The sequence below is a fragment of the Aegilops tauschii genome, chromosome 3 (assembly GCF_002575655.3).
Source record: "Aegilops tauschii subsp. strangulata cultivar AL8/78 chromosome 3, Aet v6.0, whole genome shotgun sequence".
NCBI lineage: Eukaryota > Viridiplantae > Streptophyta > Magnoliopsida > Poales > Poaceae > Aegilops > Aegilops tauschii.
Window position 1 is genome coordinate 79,022,815 of NC_053037.3, and position 9,071 is coordinate 79,031,885.

Consider the following 9,071-nt stretch of genomic DNA (forward strand, 5'->3'; position numbering starts at 1 on the left):
CCTCCCAAAACCATCTACCTGAACCTACCATACCCAAGCCTCTGGGTTCATGAGGCATGTGCAGGGGGCACGTCGAGCTGTGGGGCCCCTCCACACAATGATGGGCTAGAATATGAATTTCTGTTGCCTCTCGGAAGCATCCCGAAACACGGCGTCTTCATACACATACACAGAGGCTTATGCAGTTGTTGAGTTGTAATCGTCATGGTATTTCGACGATTCCCGATGACAAGTCCTTTGGTAGCCTTCTTAGATGTCACACCTATAGCTGGTGTATAACGGGAAAGCCAGCATTTTAAAAAACCGACCAAACCTCTTTTTTTTCTTGATTCACTTTGTTTTGTTGGGTGTTTCTAGTTGTTGCGCTTCCTCAACGTCTTTCGCAGCCAATGAAGAGGTACTTATCGGCATTGCCGATGACAACCCGACGTCGTGTCTCTACACCAACCAACAACACAGGCATCGGGGGCAATCCCGTGCGCCTGTGGACGTCAATGATATCCCGACGTCGATCTGCTAATGCCGACGGCATCCCGGCAACCAATCATCTGCACCAACATGAACAATGGGTGTAGGAAGGAGGCACCTGAGCTCATAAGGGTGGTGCCGATGTCACTCCGGTACCCTGTCTCCAACAACAATGAAGCTTGGGGGCAATATCATCCCTTGACCATCCATAAGGTCGATGGCGTCCCGGCATACCACCTGGTGATACACCATTCATGGTGAAACGGAGTTGTCGATGGTCTACCGACGCCTCACCTACATCGTCATATGAAGATCACGAGAGCAGTGCAATGCGCCAGGGCGGCCAGCATGAATCTGTGAAACCCACCGATCTAGTCGGCTGGCACCGCAGCAGCTAGGCGGTTGCGATGAATTCGGTAAACGCTATTTCGTTTTCAGGATAAGGCGTGTCGTTTCGCCAAAAAATGAAGACGAAGTAGGGCTGTCTTGTTGGCTGGCATCGTCCGTTGGGCGGTCGCAACGAGCTTCCTAAAGAATGCGCATGCAGAAGAACATACCTGCACTGCTACATCGCTACATGGAGATCAAACAGTCATTTTTGAAGATGGTGTGGACACCGTCCGTAACATGATGTCCTCGCAGCGAGAATTCTCCTAACTCTGCGGTGATCGTGTGCTGTTGATGGCATCGAGCACTACGACAAGCGACGAAGCCAGGAGGCCACTGTCGGAACCACGCCATCACGGTTACTACGTGGCATCCTATTATTATTATTTTTCTCTCTTCTGTTTTCTTTTCTCTTCCTCACAGGTAAGATCTGGAAGACGTTCATGATACGCATCAAGCAATGGTGGAGCTGGCCGCTCGAAGCCGCGATCGTTGCCAACACAATTAAGCTAGCCCAGAGTGTAAGGAGTAGCAGGATGCGTACCAAGCTTGAAGGGTTGAGGCCTTCGCCGAAGTAGTTGCCGCCGGCGCTGGTTGCTAGGGGCGAAAACACCCAGGATCAGCACGAAGTGAAAGCGTGGATTGCTGATGGCTCAGAATTCCACGAATGTGTTTGCATGGGCCACACACGTTCCATCTACAGTAACATTTCATACATCCATCAATACATGCACTGCTTTGTCTTTCTTTTGCAGGTGCAACCCAACGGATGGCAAAAGTACGCGTATAAGTACGCCGGCCGCCGGCCACGGAGTCGGCCGCAGTGGAGCTAGCCGTGTACCTGAGATGCGGAAGGATCTACCCGCACTTTTAAAAGGAAAATTAAACTAAGGCTGCAAGAAATTGCGCTAAATGGTCACATATTTTCGTCAAGTCGAGTTTGATCGCTCTACGCTCGAACTCAACTTGACGAGGGGGCATTTGTTCGACGTGATTTTGTATCAAAGAAGAGAGATTATTTAGTTTTGGTAGTATTAAAAAAATCATGGATGGCGTGGCTAACTTTTTTTTATTGTAGAAGATTTTTCTTAAGTGCAGGATACAAAGAAGAATATATGTGCATACAAGGGACTGGAGCATGCATGCATGCATGCCTATCTTTATACGTGGTGCATGGCAAAAGCAAAAGGAGTGCCTACGTACTACAAGCATGCATTGAAGACCAGGTATAGCAGCAACGTGCACCTCTTTGCCTGTACGCGGCGGTCGCCACGACCGGCACGTACAGCTACGTACAAATGCCCGTATGCTGGCCGGCAAGCGCGCGTACATACTTGAATAGTCGTATAATCAACAAAAAGAATGAAATGGTGAGCCTTCTAGACGGTCAGTGAGTCACACGTTCGGCAATCGAATCGGCCCACCTGCCGGCCACTTGGGTAGGAAATTTTGTACCTTGTTTTGCAGGAGTGGGCGTCAAGAAGATCAGCCGATCGATAAACATACGAAGCAAGATCAACACGTTGCCGTCCATATCCCTTCCAAGGAAATCGGCAACGGCCGAACGGCTGCTGCGCGTCACGCAACGCCTACCCCCTCCTGCCTATAAATACACTCACGCAGGGCCAGAGATGAGGAGGCACACATCCATCCACCACGCAGCACTTCCTTCATCCATCACGCTGAAATGCAGAAGCACCCAGAGGCTAGCAAGAGAGAAGATCTGAAGCCCGGCGAGACGCAAGAAGCTCTCTCACGCGGCGCCGGATTGCCGGCCGGACAAAGGACGCAGGCATCGACGCCGGCGTACACGGAGAGGAGGAAGCCGGCGTACGCCCATCTGCGTGCAAGGGACCTCGGCGGCAACAACATGAACGCTCGACTCACGTTCCCGGAAGGTAGTACTTTGATCTAACTTACCACTTCTTTTCTTGCTCCCCCATATACAGAATGCATATACAGGGGAACTACACAAACGATGCTGAACTGCCGAAGAGGAGGTTGCCGTGATCGGATCGGGCCGCCGCCCGAGATAGAGCCACCGTCGCCGTGCAAAACGATGACATGGAGGCCGACAACACCGGGGTCTCCATCACCGCTCACTCCACTTCATCACGATGGTGCCGCGGGACACGACGACATGGAGCACGCCACGATGCCGCCCACTGTAGATGTCGTCAAGCCGGCCACATGGAGGTCGGCGGCGCGGAGATCGCCACCACCACTCGCGCCCACTTCATCACGATGGTGTTGCGAAAGATGACGACAGGGAGCACGCCACGACGTCGCCCACCAACGACGTTGTCGAGCTGATGCCATGCACATTGATGGCATAGAGCTCGCCGGAGGGATGCCTTTTGAGACGGAGATCCAGAGTTCGTCGGCACGCCCTTCGCCCACTTCATCGAGCCGGTGACATAGAAGACGAAGCCGCGGAGCCCGCCTGGACGCAGACCGTCGATCACTTCATCAAGACGGCGTCGACGACGACCACGACACGGAACTCGACATCGTGCAGCCCGTCGTCTACTTTGTCACACCGGAGGGTTGCCGTTCATGACGGCGACCCGGAGCCTGCCATCACACACCGGTCATCAACCTTAGCATGGAGGACGACGCGTCGCCGGAGCTCATCTTCACCAAGCCCGCGCTCTGGACGCACACGCCACCGAGGTCGGTGTCACGGAGGTCGACGCCACGGTGGCCACCCCACTCATCACCGCTCGATGAGGCCGACGCGTCGCCGGAGCTCATCTTCACCAAGCCCGCGCTATGGACGCTGACGCCATCGAGGTCGGTGTCATGGAGGTCGACGCCACGGTGGTCGCCCCCACTCATCACCGCTCGATGAGGACGACGCGTCGCCGGAGCTCATCTTCACCAAGCCCGCGCTATGGGCGCTGACACCATCGAGGTCGGTGTCATGGAGGTCGACGCCACGGTGGTCACCCCCACTCATCACCGCTCGATGAGGACGACGCGTCGCCGGAGTTCATCTTCACCATGCATGCCCGCGCCAAGGTGGCCGCCCCCACTCATCACCGCTCGACGAGGATGCCGGTTTGCCAGTCATGGTGCTCCCCACTGGATTCTTCACCATGCCAGCTCTATGGAGGCCAACGGCACACAAGTCACCATCACCACTCACGTCCACCTTGTCAGGACGGTGTGGTTGACAGAGAGTTCGCCGAGACGCCGCCCACCGCCGACGCCGCCAAACCGGTGCCATGGAGGTGAACGCCATGGAGATCGCCATCATCACTCGCGACCGCTTCGTCGCGACGGTACCGTGGAGGACGATGACACGGGTCGTGCCGAGACGCTGCCACGGTCGATGTCGTCAAGCTTGCGCTATGGAGGTCGATGGCACGGAGATCACCATCACCGCTTGAGTCCCCTTCACCGTGATGGTATCGTAGAAGACGACGACACTATGCTCAATATTGCACGAGATGATGAATACTTCGTCGCATCGGAGAGATGCCATTCGAGACCTCGACGACGCGAAGATCACCGTCACACAGACTTCGCCCACTTCATCGAGCCGGTGACATGGAGTACGAAGCCATAGAGCCGGCCGGGACGCCACCTGCCAATGATTTCATCAAGTCGGCGCCAATCACAAGGAGCTCCTTCACCACCCCGCTTCGGCACCGGCGTCGTGCCTCTTCTTCACCATGCCCGGACTCAATGGTCCTTTGGTGATGTTGTCACCAGAGCCTAACCAAACATCGCGACGTGGTCTACACATGAAGAATAGCCACTAGTATATACCTGTGTGCGTATAAGGCCCATGTTCAAGACGGGACGACAGGCGGCCGGATGGCTCATCACCGCGTGCAGTGACCGGCGCGACATCTGAGCTATTGCTACGCTAGCTCTCCTCTCTTTGTCGTTGAAGCCAATTACACGTGCTCCGTAGTACAGAGGAATGAAGCAAGGAATACAGGCGCAATCAACAAACATAGCATGTGCACATGCCTGAGCCATGCACGTATCTTCTAGCCGGCTGATGGCGAGAAGGTTGCCACCCAAAGACGATGCCGACGATGCTTGTCAGCATACCGATCTACTTCATCATGCTCGGTGTCGCCAAAGATGGAGACACGCAGCTCCCCACCTTCTGCTTGTTGTCCACTCCGCCTCACTTCACACTTTGAAGATGAAGATGTAGAGCACGGCGACGTCCACTCGGTGCCCGGACGCGAAGCGAAGGCCGGGGTCCCACACCAGGATGCCACGAGGAAGATGGCCTGCTACCCCCGTGTCGCTGCTACCCGCGCCACACTCATTCGGAGTCCGGAGCCGAGCAAGTTGGCGCCGCCCGAGGACAAGGCGCGGCTGCAGGGCGACGCGACTTCAAAAACAATACCGCTCCTCTATGATCTCGTGAGACGATGCCTTGACTACGCCGACTGCCGTGGACTCGGCGTCAGGTCGGGACGAGGCGTCGACTATACAGGCCGTGCTGGCATGAGCAACGCGACGGTCATCACCGGTGCTGGTCTCCACCGACAATTACTCCCGCAAGGCGTAGCCCCTTGCACGCCCTGAGAAGCTACTGGTCGTCGAGATGTCCGAGCCGAGCGCGATCCATGCTACCCCAACAACAACTCCTCCAACGCCGCCAAGAACGACGAGGCATGACGGTGAGGGCAAGTGCGGCCACCGCAAAGGCCACGCTACTTGCGGCGCGTGTACCGACGAGGACACGGGCTCTGCCGCCGCCCACACACACATCACCATCATCATGCATGGAGAACGCGAAGCAAAGAAGACAGAAGACGACCACACAGCTCAATCGGAGGTATCTCGCGGAGCAACCCGCGGGAGTAATTAACCAGGAGCCTTGCGAGGCCCCGGAAACCAGGAGATCACACAATCGCCACAGCCAGCTTGGCCGTGCTAGCAGGCCACGGAGCGCACCTTTTTATGGGATGTTGTAATTTTATTTCTCCAATGAGATTAATGAAATACATGTTCCCGTATCTCTTTTTTTCTTTGTGTACTACGGTACACTGGCATGCCCGCATACTCAGTTTTCTTTCCCCGGCGTCTGAGAGAAACACACTCCTTTCTCCCCGGAGTTTTAGATGTTTTTCTCGTGTCAAACACACATATTTTGATTGCATGTGATGTTTATCTTTTATGTATCTTATTTTGCTTAGTACGGCGGTAGCATTATAAAATGATCCCTCACTAAAATTTCAAGGTATAAGTGTTCTCCCTGAGTATGCACCGTTGCGACAGTTCGTCGTGCCGAGACACCACGTGATGATCGGGTGTGATAAGCTCTAGTTCACATACAATGGGTGCAAGACAGTTTTGCACGTACGGAATACTCGGGTTAAACTTGACGAGCCTAGCATGTACAGACATGGCCTCGGAACACTGAGACCAAAAGGTCGAACGTGAATCATATAGTAGATATGATCAACATGGAGATGTTCACCGTTGAAAACTACTCCATCTCACGTGATGACCGGACATGGTTTAGTTGATATGGATCACGTGATCATTTAGATGACTGGAGGGATGTCTATCTAAGTGGGAGTTCTTAAGTAATATGATTAATTGAACTTAAATTTACCATGAACTGTAACATCCCAAATTTTCAATTTGGAATGTTATTCATAGGTCATTCATGCATATCATATTTTATCGCATTCCGTTTCGCGAATCCTCGAAAATTCTAATCAACTCAAGGACCCACGGAGAAAGTTGGGAATTTCATTATTTTCATATTTGAGTTTTTCTCAAATTTTGAAAAAAGAGGATCATCTGGTTTTAATTATTTTTCCTCTTCTAAAATATTTCGTATTAAAATATACGAGAGGAGATAATATGACTTCTCCAAAAATAAAAGAAATATTGAAGGAAAAATATTAAAATCAAATAAATATTTCTTTTGGACTTTTGTTGCTATTTTTTTGAATTAGGAAAAATTATGCATTTTTCAAAATTGCATTTTTAGGCCAAGAAAATGTTCACTTTGTTCTACATATTCTATTTAGACGGTGAAATTTTGTTTTGGTATTTTTAGATTTTTATTTTATTTTCTAGGATTTTTTCGGTGAAATTAAAAAAAAAACTCCCCGTCGGACCGAACTGGGCCGAGGCCCAGCTGGCCCAGCCGCCACGCCGCCTTCCCCGTATCGTGCCGCCGCCGGACTCGGAGGAGTCCGAGCCGCACCCGCCGCCGCGACCCCCCTCTCCAAGTCGGCCGCCGCCGCCACCCCTCCCCTTTAAAAGCCCACCCCGGGGCCCCCCAGGAGCCCCAAGTCGCCACCGCCGCCTGCCAACGCCAGCCCCGCCGCCGAGCTCGCGCCGCCCGCCACTCGCTCTGCGCCGCACCGCTCGCCGCCGCTGCCGCGCTGCATCGCCCGCCGCCGCTGCTGCCCTGCCTCGCCAGAGCCGCGCCGCCCGCCGCCGGAGCCGCCGCCGTCCCGATCCGATCCGAGCCGCCGGTTTTTTTCCGGTTTAGGTAAAAAACCCGGTTTTTTTAAAACCCTAATTTTGTGCGGTTCGTTCGGTTTTTCGTCTGTTTATTTTATTTAGCGGACGTTTGTCCGTACGTTCGTTTCAACGAACGCTGTTCGTCAGTTAGACGCAGACAGCGAACGTTCGTTCGTTAGCCTGTTCGTCTCGTTTTATTTTCCAGGGTTTTTCCGCGGTTATTTCCGATCACGATTTCTGCCCTAATCTTCGTTTTAGTTTATCTTTTCGCTCGTTTATCCAAATCAGGTGAAAAAGCGCCTAGATCTTCGTCTCAAAGTCCTCTTTCTGTTTAACCAACTTGAACAAGATTTTGGTACTGTAAAATTTGACTTTAGTCCAGATTAGTAAACGGAACTTGTTTCTTTCGTAGTTTGAGTTTCGTTGCTCCGTTTGATTTGATTCTTTTTGCAAACCGGAGTTCTTCAGTTGAACTTTCGGGTTAGATCTTCTTATTTGAGTTTTACCCATGCATCTTTGCTTGAGTGCTTATGTATGCTATTTTTTGTTTGCGATAGAATTCCCGGAGTGCGAAGCGTGCTACTACGAGTCACTAGGTTTTGCGGATCGTCGGCAAGGCAAGTAACACATTGATCATACTCTTTTCATACCCAGTTTTTATGCATTAGTTACAATCCTCAAACACTGCATGGTTAGGATGTGATTAACTTGTGGGTAATGGGAAGTAGATGATGAGGTAGAACCTATTACCTGTTTTATTATCAAACCCTTGGGAGTTACTTCTACGTTATGCTTATATTGCTATGATATGCTCGTAGACGTGGATTGGGTTTGAGTGTATCCATGACAGATGTGAGTTTGTTAATTAATGGTTCAATTTAAGGTGGCAACTTTAACACACATCTGGGTGGATTGTTGGTTTTGGGTACCTGGGTTTATACCAGTGTTGTCCTAGGAGATCCCGGGGTTATACCGTGTGATCCTCCTATGGTCCACCACCCAGGCTCAAAGGGATCATAAGATTATTCATGCTAGAAACTTCCGTGTGCAGCCACAAGCTATTATGGGCTCTAGCATAGTTGAGTATGTTGCATGACCTCTTCCAGTGGTAGGCTAGCAGATGTAGGGGATGTAGGTTGGTACTGTCTACCCGGGGTTAGAGTTAATGCTTCTGAAAGACTGTGTCTCAGTCATCCATTTCTCAAACACCATGTAGTGCGAGAAAACCAACAGAGGAGATCGAGTCTTGTGGGGAAAAGTGCACAAACCTCTGCAGAGTGTATAAACTAATCATGGTTAGCCGTGTCCCCGGTTATGGACAACTTGAGTATCTGGTACTTGAATTATTGATTTGATCTCATCACTCTAACTTAATTTGTTGGGTTGTTAACGATTACTTTTAATTGGGATTGAGATGGGGGTACCATTCTCAATGTTTCAACTACCATGATAGTTAAATAAAACATATTCCTTTGTTGTAGGGAGAAATTGGCTTTTCACAAAACAATATAACCATAGAGCCTACACCAGCCATATATGCATGTAGTGATAGCCTTTATCTGTACATTGCTCTACTGTGCTATATTGCCAGCATATTCCATGTGCTGACCCGTTTTCGGGCTGCAACGTACCATGTTGCAGACTTTTCAGACGACGAGTAAGGTGCCATAGGTCGTTTGTAATGCACTCAGCTATGCCGTTGGAGTTGATGGACTCACTTTATCTTCCAAGCCTTCCGCTGTTATCTTATTTAGATGGCC